Source organism: Protopterus annectens, chromosome 3.part1 (assembly GCF_019279795.1).
Source record: "Protopterus annectens isolate FY-2018-M chromosome 3.part1, PAN1.0, whole genome shotgun sequence".
NCBI lineage: Eukaryota > Metazoa > Chordata > Ceratodontiformes > Protopteridae > Protopterus > Protopterus annectens.
The window spans coordinates 1108360156-1108383708 of record NC_056732.1 but is presented as its reverse complement, the minus strand read 5'-3'; the positions used below and the strand labels follow the sequence as shown (position 1 = coordinate 1108383708).

The window sequence follows — 23553 nt, the reverse complement described above, 5'->3', positions numbered from 1 at the left end:
GAAGATTGTGTACACCGTCTACCTTGACCTGGCCAAAGCCACTCGGGCATAATAGATAAACTCTCTCAACTAGGCATCAATCCATATGTCAAAAGTTGGGTAGCAAACTGGCTCACTGATGGAACTCATCTAGTCAAAATAGGGGAAGTCACCTCAAGCAGTAAACCTGTAACAAGCGGCATACCCAAGGGTTCAGTCTTGGGCCTCTGTTATTTGGAATATACTTTTATGAGGTACAGGCCAAAACTGTTGGGCTGTGGCTGACCAACTTTGCAGATGACCGCAAGCTGGGTGCTCTTATCAAATCCCCTAGTTACGTGGACATCCTCCAAGAGGGTCGCACCCAGACAGATGACTGGTGCCAGAAATATGGCCTCAAGCTGAATACCAAAAAATGCATTATCATCCCCTTTGGGGAGAGTGATGTTCCCACAAATTATCACATTAATAACAATGTCCTAAGCACGCAATCAATTGTGAGGGATTTGGGCACCCAGGTTGATAACAACCCGACTTTTGACCACCATGTTGCTTCCGTCGTGCGGTAAGCCTTTTACATGGCCCACCTCATAAGGGTATCTCATCCAGGGACAAGGAGGTGATAACATCCCTGTTTTCTTTCCTTATAAGGCTCATTATTGAGTACAATGCCCCTTTCAGCATGTACCTCGCAAAGCACATGCAGCAGGTGGAGAGACCACAGAGGTTCCTCACCAGGATAATCCAAGGCCTCAAAACATCTACCATACACAGATAGGCTAAAAGCCCTATCCCTCTACTCAGTATCCCTCTACTCAGTTTCATGCAGATTCCTCAGAGGTGACCTCTGTCTGGCATGCAAGGCGATCACAGACCCCACCTTGATGGAACTGCTGTATATCCACAAGTCAAGCTCCACTCGAGTAACCCAAATGTGCGGCCTCAACCTGGTGTGTAACGTCAACAGGACTTGTTGGTGGGATAGATCTGTGTCTCAGACACTCCTCCATCTGTGGATTAGGCTCACCTCTCCATGTCAAGTAGGCTACCTCTTTACCCCTTTTTAAGTGCAACCTGGATAACTGAATGGGGAACAGAAAATACCCTTTTTTTAATTTCTCCAAGTCTTTTGGGTTTCTAATACCATGATTGGAATGGACCCCATTCCTATGTCAAAGTATGATTAAAGTTCACAAAATTAGTATTGTTTCACTCTTTGACGTTAGCCAGAAGTGCTCTTCGGAGCACCCGCAATGTGCCCAGTAATGACGACTCCTGCAATTCGTACAGTGTTACATGCATTGGTAACATATCTAAATACGATTGTAAATTCTTTTTTATAAGACCAGTTGCTTCTACTACTACTGGCACTATCTGGGTATCTTTCTTCCACATGGCTGTCGTTTCTGCCTGCAGGTCCAGGTATTTTATGACTTTGTGTCTCTCTGTACGCAAGATACTGTAGTCACTGGGTGTGGCGATTTCAATGATCAGTGCTACTTTTGTCTTCTTTTCTTGGACCACTATATCCGGTTTTCTAGCATCTATCTTTTGAACTGTTGGTATTGGGTGATTCCATGTGATATAAACTTCATTTTCTATGATACTTTGTGGCTTACATTTCCAGTGTTTTTCAGCCACTTTGATACCATAATATTTGCACAATCTCCAGTGTAACAGTCTCACCACATTATTATGCCTTTCAGTATACAGTCCCTCTGCCATTAGTGCATTGCAACCAGCAGCAAGGCATGTGACTGTTTCCAATTCAGTTTTACAAAACCTACATATGTCTGTTTCTCCCACATATTCAATGGACTTTGTAAACCAGCGTGTATGTAGCCCACTATCTTGGGCTGCCAATATTAACGTTTCATTTCTTGTTGTGAATTCACCTCTCTTTAACCATTCCTGTGTTCATTCTTGATCAACATGAGGCTCTTCCAGAAGTTTTCTATACTTGCAACTATATTTATGTTTTTTCCACATTTCTTGCCTTCTCATCTGGTCCTTCACCTTATATTCTTTCTTTTGTTTTTTAGCACATTCAGTTGCTGTCTGGTTTTTATCTACTTCTGGTATAATTTCCATTCCTGCTTGACGTCGATATGTTTCTGCTAAATTAAGCAGAGATGTCATCTTAGATTTATTCTCATGTTTCAAAATTTTCACTACATTTGGATCCTGTGAGGTCAGCAGATATGTGTGGAGTCCCATGATTGTAGATCTATACATGTAATTAATTGCAAGGAGGCCCATCCCTCCTTCAGAGCGGGGAATATATAATCTTGGTATACACTGATTTTTATAAATCATTTGGTAAGCATGAAGCATCCTTCTTGTTTTAATATCCAATCTATCCAACACTTTTTGGGGCCAGTCAATCACTCCAAAACTGTAAGTTAGGGCAGGAAGAGCAAATTGATTTATGGCTTGGATCTTGTTCCTAGATGTCAGTGCTGTTTTCAGGATTAATTTAAGTCTTCTAAAGTACTCATTACTGAGCTTTATTCGCATTTGTTCATGTTTTATTGCCGATCCTTCATCAATTCCCAAATATGTATACACTCCCTCTTGCTCAAGTTCTTTTATGTCACTTTCTTGTCCCAAACTTATGTTTTCCTGGTGCTGCAGTTTTCCTTTTTTTAAAGGTTGCTTTTGCAAATTTATCAAGACCAAATAGCATTCCAGTATCATCTGAAAAAGTTTTGACAACCTGCAGCTGTGCTTTCAGTTCCTCTTCTGGTGAGCTGTACAGTTTTAAATCATCAAAGCCAAATTGTAGCCATGGCCTAAGCTGTTAAGTGAACAGCTTAATGGATTAATGGCAAGGCAGAATAGCAGCAATGACCGAGAGTCACCCTGGAATATCCCCCTTTGAATTTTTATCCCTGGGATAATAATCTGTCCTTTGTCATGGCTTAATTGCAAAGTGGTCTGCCACTGTTTCATGGTTACTGTATTGTAGTCAATCAGTGGAGGAACCCAGCCACTGGGGATGCACAAGCCAGTGCATTTCTTTGTGCCGGTCCCAAGCCTGGATAAATGGGGAGGGTTGCGTCAGGAAGGGCATCCGGCGTAAAAATTCTGCCACATAACTTATGGCGTGAAAATTTCATATTTACATACCGGATCAGTCGAGGCCCGGGTTAACAACGACCACCACCAGTACTGTTAGCCAACAGGGTGCTGGCGGAAATTGGGCTACTGTTGGCCGAAGGAGAAGAGGAGGGCGAAGGCAAGAAGAGAGGAGGAAGGTTAGGAGTGGAGCAGTGAGGGTAGGAACTTTGAATGTTGGCAGTATGACTGGTATAGGAAGAGAGCTAGCTGATATGATGGAGAGAAGGAAGGTTGATATATTGTGCGTGCAAGAGACCAGATGGAAGGGAAGTAAGGCCAGGTGTTTAGGAAAAAGGTTCATATTGTTCTATCATGGTGTGGATGGCAGGAGAAATGGGGTAGGGGGTTATACTAAAGGAACAATATGCCAAGAGTGTTTTAGACGTGAAGAGAGTGTCTGACAGAGTGATGTTTATGAAGCTCGAAATTGATGGTGTAATGATGAATGTTGTTAGTGCATATGCTCCACAATTTGGATGTGCGATGGATGAGAAAGAGAAATTTTGGAGTGAGTTGGATGAAGTTGTGATGAGTGTACCCAAGGGTGAGAGACTAGTGATTGGAGCGGACTTTAATGGGCATGTTGGTGAAGTGAACAGAGGGGATGAGGAAGTGATGGGGTAGGTATGGTGTTAAGGAGAGGAATGCAGAAAGTCAGATGATTATGGATTTTGCAAAAAGGATGGACATGGCTGTGGTGAATGCGTATTTTAAGGAGGAGGAGGAACATAGGGTGACGTACAAGAGTGGTGGAAGATGCACACAGGTGGATTATATCCTATGTAGAAGGGCCAGTCTGTAGGAGATTGGAGACTGTAAAATGGTGGCAGGGGAAAGTGTAGTTAAGCATCATAGAATGGTGGTCTGTAGGATGACGTTGGTGATCAAGAAGAGGAGGAGGAGTGTGAAAGCAGTGCCAAGGATTAAATGGTGGAAGTTAAAAAAGGGTGATTGTAAAGTGGAGTTTAGGGAAGAGTTAAGACAGGCACTGGGAGGCAGTGGAGAGTTACCGAATAGCTGGGTAACTACAGCAGAACTAGTAAGGGAGGCTGCTAGAAAGGTGCTTGGTGTGACATCTGGACAGAGGAAGGAGGACAAGGAGACCTGGTAGTGGAATGAGGAAGTACAGGAGAGTATACAGAGGAAGAGGCTGGCGAAGAAGAAGTGGGATTGTCAAAGAGATGAAGAAAGTAGACATGAGTATAAGGAGATGAGGCGCATGGCAAAGAGAGAGGTGGCGAAAGCTAAGGATAAGGCATATGGAGAGTTGTATGAGAGATTGGACACTAAAGAGGGAGAAAAGGACCTGTACCGATTGGCTAGACAGAGGGACAGAGCTGGGAAAGATGTGCAGCAAGTAAAGGGTGATAAAGGATAGTGAGGGAAAGGTACTCACAAGCGAGGAGAGTGTGTTGAGTAGATGGAAAGAGTATTTTGAGAGGCTGATGAATGAAGAGAATGAGAGAGAGAGAAGGTTGGATGATGTGGGGATAGTGAATCAGGAAGTGAAACAGATTAGCAAGGAGGAAGTAAGAACAGCTATGAAGAGGATGAAGAATGGAAAGGCTGTTGGCCCAGATGACATCCCAATGGAAGCATGGAGGTGCTTAGGAGAAATGGCAGTGGAATTTTTAAGTAGATTGTTTAATGAAATTTTGGAAAGTCAGAGGATGCCTGAGGAGTGGAGAAAAAGTGTTTTGGTACCTATCTTTAAGAATAAGGGTGATGTGCAGAGCTGCAGTAACTACAGAGAGATAAAATTGATGAGTCACAGCTTGAAGTTATGGGAGAGAGTAGTAGAAGCTAAGTTAAGAAGGGAGGTGATGATTAGTGATCAGCAGTATGGTTTCATGCCAGGAAAGAGCACTACAAATGCGATGTTTGCTCCGAGTGTGTTGTTGGAGAAATACAGAGAAGGTCAGAAGGAGTTGCATTGTGTCTTTGTAGACTTGGAGAAAGCATATGACAGGGTGCCTAGAGAAGAGTTGTGGCATTGTATGAGGAAGTCGGGAGTGGCAGAGAAGTATGTAAGAGTGGTACAGGATATGTACGAGGGTAATGTGACAGTGGTGAGGACTGCAGTGGGAGTGACAGATCCGTTTAAGGTGGAAGTGGGATTACATCAAGGATCAGCTCTGAGTCCTTTCTTATTTGCAGTGGTGATGGACAGGTTGACAGATGAGATCAGACAGGAGGCCCCGTGGACCATGATGTTTGCAGATGACATTGTGATCTGTAGTGAGAGTAGGAATCAGGTTGAGGAGACTCTGGAGAGGTGGAGATATGCTCTAGAGTGCAGAGGAATGAAGGTCAGCAGGGCTAAGACAGAATATGTGTGTGTAAATGAGAGGGAGGGTAGAGGAATGGTGAGGATGCAGAGGGAGTAGAGTTGGTAAAGGTGGACGAATTTAAGTACTTGGGATCAACAGTTAAGAGTAATGTTGAATGTGGAAGAGAGGTGAAGAAGAGAGTACAGGCAAGGTGGAATGGGTGGAGAAGAGTGTCAGGAGTGATTTGTGACAGACTGGTACCAGTAAGAGTGAAAGGGAAGGTCTATAAGACAGTAGTGAGACCAGCTATAGTATATGTGTTGGAAACAATGGCATTGACAAAAAGGCAGGAGTCAGAGCTGGATGTGGCAAAGTTAAAGATGTTAAGATTTTCACTCTGTGTGACTAGGATGGATAGGATTAGGAATCAGTATATTAGAGGGTCAGCTCATGTTGGACAGTTTGGAGACAAAACAAGAGAGACGAAATTGCGTTGGTTTGGACATGTGCTGAGGAGGGATGATGGGTATATTGGGAAAAAGATGCTAAGGATGGAGCTGCCAGGTAAGAGGAAAAGAGGAAGGCCTAAGATAAGGTTTATGGACGTGGTGAGAGAGGACATGCAGGCAGTTGGTGTGACAGAGCAAGATGCAGAGGATAGGAAGAAATGGAAAGAGATGATCCGCTGTGGCGACCTCTAACGGGAAAAGCCAAAAGATGATGATGATGATGATGAGTCAGTCAGTGTAGATGTATCTTATACATTTTTAAGCACTCTCTTATCCATGAATGTGGAATACTATCAAATGCTTTTTTGTAGTCAGTCCATGCCATACTTAGATTCTTCCCCTTCTTACAGTTCTCCACTATAACTTTAACAATAAATGATCTTTTGTTTCATATGACTTTCTTTTATTGCCCTTTTGTTCTACTGCCATAATTGAGTTTTCTTCTAAATGACAATAAACTCTGTCGGCATCAATTCCCATGGTGCACTCCTGGGATTCCACCCATGTCCCTGCTGGACAGGGACTTTAGGTGCTGACATGTCTAAACATGGGCTAAACTCTTCGCTAGACTTATTAGGGCCTCAGGGCCAATAGCCTAGTAACCTCCTATGAAAATAAAGCAGGATTTGAATGAGCTATGTAATGTCTGACTGGCAATGACTGGATAGAGTATAAGTGATGTATACTGTTCGCAACTACAGTTGTCAACATGGATGTATTTATTTTATTTATTTGCAGTTTGTTTGCCAGGATGGTCCGTTGGAGTCCTGGGGAGAAAAGCTACAAGACAGTACAGTATTATAAAATTACAACATTATAATATACAAAATTATAAAATAATAAAATACAAAAACTTAAGAAAACATAAAATTATTACACGAGAATTAGAAAAAATGCATGGTAACAACAGTTGCAGAAAATTGGTAATTGAGGGAGCAGATACTTGAATAAATCCTCACTAACAAATTAAGATTCTTGTAGAGCATTGTATTTCTTACAGGAGTTATACAGTTAATAGAGGCTTTTAGCAGATGTAATTAGCTGTAGAGACCAGTAAAGTTAAGGAATTTATGTAGGATGGGAGCAAGAGCATTCCCATTGTGAGGTTAGGTATGAGTGAAGTAAGGTTTTGAAAACAGAGGATTGTAATTTACAGTATGATCTAGCATTGTGTCAGGATGGCTTGTTTTCATTTATATAAATATAGGATTGCCTATGTCATATGTGATGATTTAAATAAGATTTTCTTATTTAGAAAAAAATCTTTCTGGGACATCAAAACACCGCCTAGCTTTCTTGAGAACTTGTCATATGCTTTCTCCAAGTCTAGGAATAAACAGTTGGGCACTTTCCTCATTTCTAGCTTCTTCTCAAGTATCTGTCTCTTAACACCCAGTTGGCATAATTGTTAAGGTCTTCGCTTCCCATACACAAGATGCGGGGTTCAGGCCTGACCACTGACGAGTGCCTGTTTGGAGTTTGCGTGTTCTCCCTGTGTCTCTGTGGGGTTCCTCCCACCTCTGACAAACATGTTAAGTGTTTCCATCAAAAATTCACCATGAATGAAGCTTTTGTCAGCAGCACTGACTCTAGATGGTGACCTACAGGGAAGAGTTGTGTTTTGGTTAGTCTCTTCCCACATGTCCTTAGCTGCCATGACAGCAGCCTTTTTAATCCATACTCCTACTTACTAATCATCGTGCCCCCTTAAATATGGATATTGTTGAACCAATTTGTGTGTGGGCACATAATTTATGGTTATAGCCTTTGTATTATCTTCATTAATTTTATATCCCAAAAAGACTAAGACTGTCACAGAATGTTCCACAACACTGAAATGTCCTTTTCTGGATTTATCAGGTACAAAATATCATCTGTAAATAAAGCAAACTTCCATGCCAGTTATATCATTGAATTTCTGAGTCTCTTATTTTCTTTGCCAATGGCTCTAAATATAAAGCAAATAAAGGGGAAAGGGGACACCTTTGCCTGGTTCTTCTGTTAATACTCAGTGTATCAGAGAGGAGCTTTCCCACTTTATTTCTTGCCTCTGATCTTTTATATGTCCTTCTAGTTAACTTTATTATTGCACCAGGGAATACAAATACTTCCATTGTCCTACTCATAAAAATCCCAGCTTACTCTGTTGAATACTTTCTGTGCATAAAGACTTGCCAACAACAGTAATATTTTCTTACATTCTGCATCATTCTGGATATCATTGTTCCATTAATGTTGTCAAATGTTTGCCTTCTTCCACAAAGCACATTGATCCACATCTCACAGTTTTGGCAACATCTTTGCTATTCTTTTAGACAAAAAGACTTTGTAGTCATGGTTTAAAATTGAAATGGGTCTATATGAAGTTGGGTCCAATGGATCTTTACCATCTAGTTATTACAGCCACCACAGCTTTCTTCCCAAATATTTGTGCTTCCCCTTCATTTAAAACGCACTTAAAACAAAACAGTCCTGATCTTTATCACTTTCTTCCATCGTAACTTCCAAACATCCAGAGAAACACCGTCTGTTCCTGAAGACGGCACACTGATTATACATCACAGTTTTTATCTCATTTCCTCTTATCTTATACATCAGTTTTTATCTCAGTTCCTCCTATTTTCTGTTAATTGTTGAGTCTCATCTGTCTCTAACATTGGCATACTTAAGTCTTCCATAAATATATCTATCTGTGCTCTTTCTTGATTTCCATATTTCTCTGCTTAATACAAATTTTCAAAATCTCTCCAATATACATAGTTTGTGGTTATTTTCATGTGGGCCTATGTTTAGACATTGAGGGTTACTTCATCGAACCTCCAATGATCGAACACAAACCAGCGAATGTTTTTTCATCAAACATTCATTTCAGAGAATGTGTGAGATGGGGAAAGTAACCAGTTGGCCAACATTTCCCTGTCTCACACTCTGCACTATTTCAAACCCAGCAGGTGGGGTCTTTGCCCCCCCCCCCAACTATATATTCCAACTCTGAGATCTCATTACAGTCGGGAAAAGGGCAAATTTCCTGATGTTGGCCAACTATTTACCCTTTTCTCACTGTAGTGTGATCTCAAGAGTTTGTATATATAGTTGGGGACCAAAGCCCCCACATTGTGGGTGTGGAGGGTGCAGGTGGTTTTGCATTTAGTGCGATGTGTGTGTAATATTTCATACACTCACGGAACTTGAGATTTGATGAATGTAACCTTCAATTATTAAACATAGACCCATTTCTTGTTATAGGCTCCTTAAGTTTTCTGATGACCCTTCTTACATTCTGTTGCCCAAATCATTTTGCTAAAATTTTTTGTGCTTTGGAGTTATTATTAAAAAAACAGTTGCTTAACAACAGTCTTTCTAAACTCATGCATATTAACCAGAAGCTCCATTATTATCTCTTTAGCATTCTGCAACTGCACCTGTTTTTCTGTGAGATTCCCGTTATTGTGCAATACTTCAACCTTTGTCAGTCCTCTCTTAATAATTTCTATTACTTTTTAACCATATCTCATTTTTTATTTTCCCTCTATTTTTATTCTATTCCACTAATTGCTATAACTCCTGAAGAAATGTCTATATTCCGTAATAACTGTCAAATAGTTTCCACTACCCATTACTTATAGGAAAATTCTGCCTTTGAACTAAAAAAAATGCATTTTTTCACAGACACTGTTTTCTGAGTTATTTTAACATCTCATAATCACTCTGACTGCCTCTTATAGAATTTTAATATGTTTTCTACAAAATGGCTGTCAATGGGGTTGACATATCAATTCAATCTTATTTTTCTTTTAGCCATTCTCTTTCCCATAATCCACTTCATCTGTTTTATCTGTCATGTTAGACATAAGGAAGTAGTGGTGTATTCCCATTCCGCTGACATAATGGGATTAGTGTCAGTCACTGTCATTTTATAGGGTCTATGTTAAAACAACGAAAAGTATAAATATCGAATGCTCGGATGAGAGAAAACATATTGACATTGATATTGTGAGATTGTAGTAAAGTGAAGATCGGAAAATTTTCCCTTTCCTCACTGTAGTGTGATCTCGGAGTTGGAATATATTTGTAATGGGGGGCACAGCCCCCCCCCATAAAAGCGATTTCGATGATATGCGTTTTCGCTCATCCGAGTGTTCGATATTTATACTTTTCGTTGTTTTAACATAGACCCCATTTTATATACTGTCTGTAATAGGGCTGCTACTTTTATTCCTTAAATGGCCTTCATTTTTGTGCGTCTCGGGGCTTGTTTTATAGTATGGTAAGGAGTTATACAGCTATAACCAAAACAGTTGCTAAATTGCAGGCCTTTGTTCAAAGTATATTTTTGTAGTCAGGATGAATTGACAGCCCCTCCCCCTACACTTTGGTAAATGTGCTGATACTTTGCAAGAATTACTAGAAAAAGTATTTTCTGACTTTTCTCTAAATGTCACAGACATCTTTGATACTACATTCAAGTCCTTTTCAGATGTAAAGAAGTATAAACAATAAACATTTAATGTTTAAAGATTAGCATTTCAGTACTGTGATACTAATTATGTAAATTTGTCATAAGAAGTGACAGCTACCTTTGAACTGTTGACTGATCTAATTACTCTGTTTTGCTATGAAAAGCATGGTAACATTAGAAGCAGCAGTGACTCAGTGTAAAGTTCTCTTCCTCTGCAATAAAGACAATACAAAACAATTCCACACATCTGTCTTGTTTACAGAATACAAATGTCTCTGTGTCTGTGGTATGTAATATAGGTGTAGGCAAATTCCTCTGCAATGTATGTGAGAAGTTAAGTCTAAGAAAAAAAAAGTGGGGGATCTTTCCCTTCCTTTGATACCAAAATGAGGAAATGAAAGTTTTATAAAATTCAAGCAGGTTTCAGGTACCTATGCATTACTATAATCATATTACAGGGAGGAAAGCAACCCAAGAGTTGATTTAAACTGTAGGAGAAGGTGTAGTTTTCCTTTAAATTCCTCTCTCCTTAATAGGTGGATAAGATTTTACTTCATTACTTTGCATTTTCATTTTAGCTTTTATTGGGGCATGATCCGAAATAGACAATGGATGTGTCGATGTTTCAATTAAATACATATGTACCTGCTAAATATAATTTCTGTCTAGTTTAGCCCAGTTATTATATCTTGAGGAATAATATGTAAATTCTCTCCAAGTTCCTCCTAGTGAGTTCAAGTCTGCCATACCAAGTATTTTCATAGATTTCTTCAGAAATCTACTCTCTTTTGCTATATTTTCCCTTCTCGGTTTCTCCAGCTGCATCCTCACTTTTGCATGTCAAGTTCCAGTCCTCACCTGTAAATAATATTTCCTGCTGAAAGCTGATTATTCCTCCCAAACTTTCTTAAGCTGCATAATAGTTTTTGGTAGAAAAAAAATACACACACACACACACACACACACATGCCAGGGTAATCCTCTTACCTTGTTAGTAGCCCCTTACTGCCACAAATCAACCCTTATCTTTTTTCTCTTCTATCTCTATTGGAGCTTCTCCAGCAATTAGTATAATTACTGCCCCTTTTCCTTTGTCTCTGATATTCTTCTGAATATTAGCCCAGCAATCCTTTATTTAGCAAATTCATATGCTCATTTCTTTCTAAGTGTATTTCCTGCAGCATTACTATCTGCACTCTGCATTTCTTAATGCAATTTAGTACTCATACCTTTTTGTCTGTACCAGTAAGGCCGTTTACATTCCAAAACAATATGGATAACATAGCCATTATGATAAGAAGTTATTGTTCCCAATATTATGCATGACAGCTTTTTTGAATGTGTTTTCCAGCTTTTGTATTGCATGCGCATACACTGTTTGGCAGGGTGATCTTTTATACATTTGTTTCTTCTCTCCATTTGAACCTATGTTAAATTTTTCAAGACTTTGTTTTAATGAAAACTCTCAAACGGAAAAACAAAATACATTTTCAGAATACCCCCATTGCCTAGTAACTTAGGGGACACACACAAAACTATGTACATCTTTAAAAAATTAAGTCCAGCCCTCCTGATGGTGACTGCTTATCCACAGGCATTACCTAGCTTAAAATTAAGGTTACCCATGCTAAGGAGCATGTGTACATCTTGTGCTGCCATGTACACTGATTGCTCTCTGTTCTTTTCTTATCTCTATTCCCCTTCCAAATGTGAAAAGCAGCTTGCATGCTTTCAGAAAACATTAACTTGTAGCCTTAAGAAAATGTGCACAGGCTTTCTTTAAGTAAAACTAAATTATACACTGTTTTATTAAATGCATTGATATATTGTCTGCTAGGAAAGTTGCTATCCCTTACTCACTTCCAATAATTTCAGACTTTTTTTTACAGAATTGTTTGACCTTGTGCCTTTAAATTTTGCATTTCCCAAAGCAGACAATGCTTGGATCTCTCATCAATCAATTGATTGTAAGTGCAGACAACTTGTTTCCATGGAAACATAAGTGCAGACTGACTTCTTAAAGCCACTAAACATTTGTTAAAAAAAAAAAAAAAAAAAATAGCTGGTATTACATATGCAGGAAACATAGCACATCTCATGGCATTCATCGTTTTGTCTTAGTCTTATTTTCTAAGCCTATTTGCTTACAGAAAACACTTGCTTTTAGATTACACCAAGAGCATGAATGCAGACATTTATCATATGCAAAAATAAGAGAAAACATCTAAGTTCTACATATAATCCCTGCACTTGTATACCGCATCCCCAAGCCAAATATGGAATATTGTGTGTATATGTATGTATATATATATATATATATATATATATATATATATATAGAGAGAGAGAGAGAGATACATACACACACACAGTATTAAGAACAAAATTTTTTACTGAGATACTTTTTTTCCTTTTAGTGCTCTCCTAAACATTAGTGGCATAAAGTGGACTATATGCTTTGTGGTCCACCTACATATTTTAACAAAGTCAACAAAGGTCCAGCGTTTCTCCGCCACTTTTACTTGCAAAGCCATCTTTCACAAATGGGATTGGTGCTTTATAATCTCACATGTATTCACTAATTTCAGTATTGCTCGTAGTCTTCCTGTTCATATCCATCTCCCAACACCAGATTGTAATTCAAGTCCAAGGTACTGTTGGTTCTTCTAGTGAACTCCTGTTTTTTTTTTCTCTCTCTCAAACTTTTTCTTTGGAACATAGGAAAATGATTCACTGAGAATGTATCTCTATGATCTTCATTGTCACAAGATTAGGAAGCAGAGTCCTCTTCTGTTTGATGGCTTGCTTTTTGTTTTCTAAACTTTTGTACTCCTCCTTAGCCTGTTCTGAATCAAACAATGTTTTTGGTCCTCCAGGAAAAAGTATTCTGAAGCATCTGCATGCAGCAGCTTCAATCTCACACCTGGCTCTTGATATTCCCTAATTGCTTGGAAAATTTTGCTTCTCTTCTGCCTAGTGTCGAGTGAGTAATCATTTTCCACAAGCACCCTATCGTTTTTAGTACTTTGCCCTTCTACCACAGTTTTGTCAGGATCAACTCTTTCTGCTGGTAGGATTGAATCTTTACTAATGCAAGTATGTGATGATTTACCATAGCCAAGTTTGGAGCATATGTTGTGTGCTCTTTCGAATAAGTTCTGCTGTGGAATACCATTCCAGTTGTTCATTTGTGCTTTCATAAAATTAATACAGTTTGTTCCTTCCAGTTTCCCCTGGTACAGCAGAAAAATCTCAGGAATTCTTTACATGTTCTGTCTCTGCCTTCTTACTGTACCATTTTTGAAACTGCTCTTCATGAAAATTTTCATTCTCAGCCAGCCTTTTCTTCATTTCAAATGCTGATTTTTGCAGTTTTATCAATTTATCTGAATAGCTAGTTAAAGCTGCTTCTAATTTTCCAGCCTTTTGTTATTTCAGTTTATAAGTTCTTTTAATGTTTCATTGATTTCAGTCAGCTGTGAGTACATTTGATACATTTTTCCTATAAATTACTGAAAGCCTTTTGTTGTACCAAAACTGGATTGTTAACTGCTGTTTGCTGAACATTTGCAGGATTCTTCCTAAGAAGCAGACACAGTATGCAAGAGGTGTACTTAAACAATAATACTGGAGGCTAAATTCTCACATACAAGTGGACATCAGGTTGTCAAAACCATGTACATAACACTTGACTCACATAGCACATACATAAAACACATATAGACTAATGTATGCTGAGGTACTTAAAAGCAATCTTCCTAAACAAGAGAGATCATCTAGACTGCCCATTGTCACACCTATGCCTCAGCAAGCCCAAAAACACTCAGAAAAAGCACCACCTAACACCACACATACTGTCACTCTGTGGAGCCCAAACACTAAGCCCTTAAAACAAGCAAACACATTTCCTAGAACTATCGTCATAGGAGACTCCATTGTAAGATGTACTGATGTCCCTCTAACCAGGTTGAACAAGAGAACATAACTTGTTAATTGCTTATCTGGAGCCAGGATCCACCAAATCACACATGCACTCAAGTCATTACACCACAGGTACTGATATAATTCCATAATAGTCCATGCAGGTGTAAATGACCTGAGCTGTACCTCCCTGGACTGCATGAAGAGAGACATTAAGTAGCTTTCAGACTGTATCTCAGAGAGGTATGAGCCTAGCATTAAGCAGTATATACCCAGTACTGCGGATGATGCCACAATATGAGCAAAATTTGATTGATTTCAACAACGGGCTGTCTTTCTGATGTCATTCTAAGGGGATCCAGTGTTTGTTAGCTTAGGAAGACATGGTTAACAAACCATGTTTCTTTGCTAAGAATGGTCTACTCCTTTCCTCTCTAGGCTTTTGAATACTTACTAAAATTTTATCCACCCCCATAGTACCAAATTCACAAACCTACCTTCACAGCAAAATCAACTCAACTGAACCTCAGGGTGTTACTGCTGAATGCCAGGAGCCTAAATAAGAAAGTTACACTCCTTCCAACCCCTCCTCATACTCAAGAATCTAGTTATCTATATAGTTACTGAGACATGGTTTAAAGCGGCAGAGAGTACCCTGGCTGTGCAAGGTTTCAGTGCCTTCCACACATTTAGACCAGTAGCTGCACAGACAAGGGCTAAAGGTGGAGGTGTCTCAGTATACATCAGTAAAAAGCATACCTCTTGGGTGGTCAAACAGGATGATGCATTGGAGTTCCTCATTGTGCAGATCACTGTAGACAAAATCCTGTACCATATCCTAGCTTTTTTTAATTTCTCCAAGTCTTTTGGATTTCTAATACCATGACAGGAATGGGCCCCATTCGTAAGTCAAAGTATGATTTCAAGTTCATGAAATTAATATTGTGTTAATCTTTGATGTTAGCCAGAAGTTCTGTTTGCAGCACCCACAATGTGCCTAGCAGTGACTCATCCAGCAATTCATATGGGGTTACATGCATCTGTAACATAGCTAAGTACGATTGTAAATTATTATTTTTTTTTTTATAAAACCCGTTGTTCCTACTACTGTTGAAACTGTCTGGGTATCCTTCCACATTGCCCTCATTTCTGCCTATAAATCCTGTTTTTTATGGCTTTGTGTCTCTCTGTATGTAAGATACTGTGGTCACTGGGTGTAGCAGTTTCAATGATCAGTGCTACTTTGCTTCTTTTCATGGACTACTATATCTAGTTTTCTCACATGTATTTTTTGAACTGTTGGTAATGGGTGATCCCATGTGATATAAACTTCATCATTTCCTATAATGCTTTATTTCTCATGTTTCCAGTGTTTTTCAGTTACTTCAGCATTATAATGTTTGCACAGTCCCCAGTGCAACTGTCTTGCCACATTATTATGCCTTTCAGTATATAGTCCTTCTGCCATAGTGTATATCACAGCCAGCAACAATATGTGCAATGTTTCCAATTCTGTTTTATACAACATACATTTGTCTGTTTCTCCCACATGTTCAATGGATTTTTAAACCAACATGTACACAGTCCACTGTCTTGGGCCACCAATGTCAACCTTTCTTTTGGTTTAAATTCACGCCTCTCTTAACCATTCCAGCGTTCAATCCTGATCAACAAAAGGTTGTTCCAAGAGTTTTCAATACTTACAACTGTATGCATTTTCCAAATTTCTTACCTTCTCATCTGATCCTTCACCTTATGTATTTTCTTTTGTTTTTTGACACATTCAGCTGCTGCCTGATTTTTTTCTACTTCTGGTTTGACTTTCATTCCCGCTTGATACTGATATGCTTCTGCTAAAGTAAGCAGGGAAGTCACCTTGGACTTATTCTCCACATATTTCAAAACTTCCACTACACTGGGGTCTTGTGAGGTCAACAGATATGTACACAGTTCAACAACTGCAGATCTATACATGTATTCATTTTCGAGGAGGCCCATACCTCCTTCAGAATGAGGAATATATAGTCTTGGTATACACTAGTTTTATAAATCATTTGAGCATGAAGCAGCCTTCTTATTTTCCTGTCCAACTGATCCAACACCTTATCAGGCCAGTCAGTCACTCCAAAATTGTAAGTTAGGACAGGAAGAGCAAATCAGTTTATAACTTGGACTTGGTTTCTAGATGTCAACTCTGTTTTCGGTATTAATTGTAGTCTTCTAAAATATTCCTTACTAAGTTTTATTTGTATTTGTTCATCTTATTATTAGTCCTTCACCGGTTCCCAAATATTTATACACTCCCTCTTGCTTAAGTTCTTTTATGTCACATTCCTGTCCCAAACTGATGTTTTCTTGGTGCTGCAGTTGTCCTGCTTTAAAGGTTGCTTCTGCACATTTATCAAGACCAAATGAAATTCTTGTATCATCTGAAAAAGTTTTGACCACTTGCAGTTTTGCTTACAGTTCCTCATCTGATGAGCTATACAGTTTTAAATCAGAGAAGTCTTTACACTTTGTTGTTTTTTGGGAGATTGTAGCCATGACCTAATGTGTTAAATAGACAGTTTAATGGGTTAAGGGTAAGGCAAAAGAGCAGTGGCTATAGTCACCCTGGAATATTCCCCTTTGAATTTTTATCCCTGGAATAGGTTCATAGGTAAGTACTAGGCTATCTGCCCAAGGGCATTTATAAGCCTAGCCAGAATGTATTGGCTTTCGCCACTCCCTTAGATTAGTTCCCTGTGCCTCTGTCCAGCAGAGCCATTAGTTCCCTGTACCTCTGTCCAACAGAGCCATCAGTTCCCTGTGCCACTGTCCAGCAGAGCCAGTGCAGTGATCCCCGGGGTAAATTTTCTGTTTCCCATCCACCTGTCAAGGTTTCTTTTGAAGAGTGTTAGTGAGGGGCTCTGCCTGATGTATATTGAAATCCTGTTCCAAAGCATGGGGAGTCTCTGGGATAGGAATCTATCCCCCCAGCATGTCCTATTTATCATTGTGGTGAGGTTTATATCTCTAGAGTGTGTGGCTCTCTGGGATTTGTTGTTTTTTTAGGTGGAGCATGTCCATCAATTTTGGGTTGGATGTGGCCTTGTATGTCAGGCAAAGATCACCTCTGAGTAAGTGGTATGCAACTGAGTAGAGCTGGTGTTTCTTGAGTCAGGCTGCATAGGGCATCTGTTTGAGGCCAGTAATCCTGTTGGTGAGGTACCTTTGTGGCCGTTCCAGCTGTTGCAGGTGTCTTGTAAGGTACATCCCAAATGGGGCGTTGTATTCTATGATGGGTCTAATGAGTGATGAGTAGAGAGGCACAATAACCTCTTCTGTTCTAAATGCGAACCCTTTTGTGATTAGGTGGGCCACATAGAAGGATTTTTTAACCACCTTGGCAATATGATTATCAAAGGAGAGATTACTATCTACTTGGGACCCTAGATCCCTTATTACATTTTCTGTATTTAGGGGACTACCACCTATGTGGTAGTTCGCAGGTATTTTGTTTTCTCCAAAGGGGATGACTATGCACTTTTTGGCATTTAGCTTGAGGCCATGATTTTGACACCAGGTATCCTTCTCAGTGAGACCCATCTGAAAGGTGTCTGTATCAGCCGGAGAATCAATTATAGCCCCTAGTTTGCAGTCATCTGCGAACTTGGTCAGCCATAGTTCTCCTACGCATGCCTGTACCTCTGAGAAGTATATACCGAACAGGAGGGTTCCTTGGACTGAGCCCTGGGGGACGCCACTTGTAACCGGTTTAGAGTCGGACGTAGAGCCTGCAACTCTCACCATGTGGGTTCTATCCATGAGCCAGTTGGCAACCCATCTCATGACGTAGGGGTTTATGTTCAAGCTGGTGAGCTTGTCTATAATACTAGAATTGTCCTTTATCATGGCTTAGCTGCAAAGTGGTTTGCCACAGTTTTATGGTCACTGTAATGTAATCAGTCAGTGTAGGGTGTATCTTATACATTTATAAGCATTCTTTTATCTGTGAATGTGGGATACTTTGAAATGCTTTTTTGTAGTATGTCAATGACATACGTAGATTCTTCCCCTTTTTACAGTTCTCCATTATGACTTTATTTAACAACAAATTATCTTTGTTCCATATGGCTTTCTTTTGTTATCCTTTTATTCTGTTGCCATGATTGAGTTTTTTTCTAAATCAGTATGAAGTCTGTCAGCATCAATTCCAGTGTATAGTTTATACGTCATCGGAAGACAGGTTATTGGCCCATAGTTTTTAGGATAGCTTGCCAATTCTGTCTTAAGTAGGAGCATTGTTTTTCCTGTTAACCAGGCCGGTGTCTGTTCAGGATGTGCATATAAATAGTTCTTACTCATGGCTAAATCTTCATATAAAGATGTTAATATTTTTAACCATAAGTTAGGTACTGCATCTGGGCCTAGAGTTTTCCAGTTAGGGACTTTAATTTGTTTCAGTCTCTCTGGCTGTTACTTCATCCCATTTCATATCCTTTACATTTGAACTTATTAATCTTTCTTTTACTTCTATCCATTTAGCGTTTTATGATGTTCCACAGGATCTTCATAGATATTTCTCCAAATAGTATTAATTTCTTCTTATTTTTGACGGTGTTTTAGTTCCTTTTGTCTTTTCCCAATTCTCTGTAAAACTTTTTTCTGTCATCAGTAAGTTATTTTGTACTTTTTGTTTATATTTATCTGCATATCTTCTAAGTTTTTCTGCCTGTGCTGATATTTTTAGTTTATGTGCAGTACTGTACCATAGAGCCTGATCTTTTCTGATACTGTGCATTGCATTTATCACATCTGTCTTTGAGTGTTTTTGTTGATCTATTCTCTCTTCTATACTCTTCTAGCAGTGACACCTCTTGTCTTAATTGCTTTATAGTTTTCTCGGTTTGATACTTCCATGATAGTACAGTAAACTCTGTTAACTGGCACCCATGGTGATTGGTGGATGCCGGATAACTGTAGTTTCTGGTTGCTTGAGAGTTATTATTAAAAATAGGCCTGACTAGTACTGTACCCTATACTGTTTGTTTGGTTTGCTTGTTCTTAGGTTGGAGAAAGAGGGAATTTATTCCTATCTTCCTTTTTAAAACTCTAAAACCATAAGGTATGTTTCTGCCGGGGGGGACAAAGTGCAGCACTTGAAAATTGTACTGTATTTCTTCGATTTATTTTGCTGGTTGCCTGAGAGTGCTGGATGCTTGAGTTCTGGTTAACTGAGAGTTTACTGTATTTGATTTCTCTCCTTCCTTTCTCTTATTGCCCTGTGTTTTTGTGATAAGACTTTATCTGCTATTAATTTAGCTGCACAGTAATATATCCTGTTTACTTCTTTTGTATCACATGAATCTCTATGAACAGCTGTAATTACTGTGTTCATTTGTTTTATCAGACTTCTAACTTTTTGGGTTTTATTGACTTTCTGTAGTCTCTTTCTTTTATCAGTCTTAATGTGGCTGTCTATCTGTTAAATCAAGCAACTCTTCACTTAGAATATTCTTTGTTCTCTGCATTTCTTGTGGGCATTCTATATAAAGTTCCACAGCGTATTCCTGTGCCATATTCTCTTCAGTTTCATCCTGTGTCATCCATTGCTCTTTCATATGGGAACTCACTGGCCTATCACTCTAGTAGAACATTGTGTCAGAGTTGCCATTTTCCTGTTCCCTTGCTGTGCAACTCCAGCTGAACTTTTGTACTAGTTTCCTATGCAAGATCCAAAGTATCTTCATATGGCAACTGATCAGATATTTCCCGCTGCATTGGTTTCTCTCTTAACTGGGGATCCATTGCTCTATTCTGCTGTGATGTTATCAAAGTTAGATTTTTCTGTGCTAAATCCTTCATTCGCAGGTAATCCATAACCTCATTTCTGTTTTTTTAATATTTCCATTATTAATCCTCTACAAGTCACCCTCATGTCCCAAGAAGCTCACAGTGCATGTTTGGACCAACTGGTGACCCTTCTTATCTAACCTAACACCCTACAGTCGTGAGACTTTAATTACCCCTCTATAGACTTGGAGTCCTACATTGCCTCAGATCTACAGACACAGAGATTCCTGGAATTTGTAAATACAAACACTCTTTACCAAATAATGAATATGCCAACTAGAAGCTACAGCGTACTGGACCTCATGCTCACAAATATGTGAGAACACTTCTTCCTCCCGGTAAGGTCAGACCATAAAGCAGTCTCCTTTGAAATCAAATCAACTCCATAATCATATTAAAACCAGTGACAGTAACTATTCCAAGGCAAATTACCTTTAAGTGATGGTTTGTCAAAATTCAATGCTCCTCCAAACCCCAAGAACACAGCAGCCTGTGCTGAATTGTTCTCAGAAACTCTGTACAACCATGTTAATGACTGCATACAGGATGCTGTACCTACCAGAAATAATCCCAGGACTAGTCCCAGAAGTAAGCCACCCTGGTGGCATCCCAAATTAAACAAGACATACAACATCAGGGAAAAATTGCAAAAATCAGGAAGGGTATGTTCCATAAAGAAAAACTCTCATCAAACTAAGTAGACAACTAAGAGGGCTAATTAGGTCAAACAAAGCCAACTTTGTGGTTAAGATAGCCTTCTAGATGAAAGATAACCAGAAGGCCTGCTTCAGCTATGTCAGATATCTCAAGGGCAGCACAGAGCAATGTGCTGAACTGGTGGTTAATGGTGTCACATTCCCCAAGCCTGGCTATACAGAGAACCTGTTAGCGGACAAATTCATTTCCAACTTTACCCCACCCATCCTCCAAAAAATGCCTTCAGACACAACCACTGCAACTATATCTGGGGAGCAAGTACTAGCTATACTTGCTAAAGCCAATAACATGGCCTTGATGAATGGTCTACAATAACATTCAAGGATGTCTCCTGAACAGTCTGAAATACAACTTATTAGGATCCATGGAGTCATTATTTAACTATGGTCTTAAAATAGGCTGTGTGCCATGTGAATGGAGGACTGCAACAGTCATCCTCCTTCATAAGGGATCACCTTTAACAGATCCTGGAAACTACAGACCCATTAGTCTGACTAGTCTTATTTACAAAGCCATGGAAAGAATGATCATGGAAATTACCAACAAGTACATAGGAGACCTCCAGATACTGGCTTTGTCAAACCAGGGTAATGTTTACTGAATCTGTTGGACTTCTTTGGAAAGGTAACTAAGGCAATGGATGAGGGGAGAATGGCACATACTGCCTACCTATATTTGGCTAAAGTTGACACAATACTCCACTCGAGCATTGTAAACAAACTTATGGAACTAGGTGTAAACCCCTTTACAACATGGTGAATAGCTAACTGGCTCACTGAAGGACTCCACAAAGAGGCCTGTCACAATAGAGTCCCCCAAGCTCTATGCTAGGGCCACTCCTCTTTGGCATCTACTTCTCGGATGCCAAAGCCAATGTCAGAGGCCTCTAGTTAATCAAGTTTGCAGATGATTGCAAATTGGGAGCATTCATTGAATTCGCCAAGATGAGAACACCTTTCAGGAAGGCCTAACACCAACACATTTTGGGTGCTAAAGCTGTGGCTTAAAACTCAGCATCAAAAAATGCATTATAGTACCTTTTGGGAGGTTGGCCACCTGGGGTAACTACATCATAAATAAAACACCTCTAAAAGTTGATTCACTAGTCAGAGATCTGGGAACTCGTGTAGATTTCAGCCTAGCCTTTGACCAGCATGTGTCCAAGATTATAAGAAAGTCCTTCTATGATGCTCAACTTGTAAACAAGGGCATATCATCTATGTCCAGAGGAGGTCATCATACCACGGTACTCAGCCCTCATCAGTCACATCATGTAGAGTATAATGCCCCCTTCAGTATGTACCTGACCAGGCATATGCAGCAACTGGAACAGCAACAAAGGTTCCTTACAAAAAGGATACAGGGAGTAAGCACAATGCCCTACACTGACCTTCTCAAAGCCCTGTCTCTCTACATAGTATCGTACAGACTTCTGAGGGGTGATCTTTGCCTGGCATACAAGGCATCCCTGGACCCTGGTTTGATGAACCGTTTGCACATCCACAAAACAGCATCAGAACTACTAGATTAAAAGACCTAAATTTTGCTTGTGACATAAATAGGACATGTTGGAGAGACAGATATGTTTCTCAGAGAATTCCCATTTCCTGAAACATGCTCCCCATCCATGTGAAGTAGAGATCCTCTCTAGCCCTATGCAAGAGCAACTTGGACAAATGGGTGGGTAATCGGAAATTCACCGCTGGTCTGGCACGTATGTCTGTTATGGACAGAGGCAGTCACTAAATTACCCCCTATATAAATAAAATTTGTGGGTCACATTTGGGTTGCACATTTAGGCTAGTAAGGATCCTAGTGGTCGTTAGCCTAGTGTACCCCAATGAACCTATGAAATGAAAAGGCCTAATACATTTCTGAAAATGTCTTGAATATTACACTGTTTGTTTTTTTGTTATTTTATTTTATTTATTTTTTTTTAGCCAGCTATGGTATAGAAGCGATTTTTTTGAAAGGAAAGCTGTAGCAAAGCATGAATAAAATTATAAAGAGCAAAGAGATCCCATTGTAAACAAAACTCCATACAGTCAAAGCCATGGTGTCCCCATTGATAACATATGTCTGTGAGGTTTGGACTGTAAGTAGGCCTGTGCATGAGAAAATTGATGTTTCTGAACTGTGGTGTTGGAAGAAGCCTTTGATAATTCAATGGACTGTAAGGACATCAACTCATTCAGTAATTAAGGAAATTAAGTTCTGATAGCAAAACTAAAACTTTTTTTTTTTATCTATAATGCAAACACAGAATTCAGTAGAGAAGACACTGATGCTAGAAATGATCAGAGGTAAAATAAAAAAGAAAGAGCAGAGGCTATGATGGATAGGTGCATTACTGAGGTAATGATTATAAATTTGCAAGAACTTAAAGTAGTAATTGCTGGGAGATAAGCCTGGTGTGCTAAAGTAGTTTGAAATCGCAAAGAGTCAGATTCAACTAATTGACTGAACAACACTAACAACCAAGATGCATGTCCCCGTGGATGCCTTTCATTCCAGGGGTCAAGCAGAGATATGTACATAACCAAATCTGCTTTAGAAAACCTTCGAGATATAGGGTCTATACATATTTCATTTTAAATCTGCTTGCAGCTTTCTTGCAAATGTGGTGCCCCATCACACTTCTGGATACTTTATGTACATCATCATGTGGTACCATCACCGAAGGTTCATTGACATTTACCCTCAATGACGTCAGCATTGGGGTGCATCCATAGATTTTAATGGG

General features: G+C 39.4%; 1 protein-coding gene across 10 annotated transcripts in view; it reads left to right on the top strand.

Moving 5' to 3' along the window:
* PTK2 (protein tyrosine kinase 2) overlaps positions 1–23553 on the top strand; it is a 4250095-nt gene that overhangs the window by 1761392 nt on the left and 2465150 nt on the right. The gene's annotated exons all lie outside the window — the stretch shown is intronic.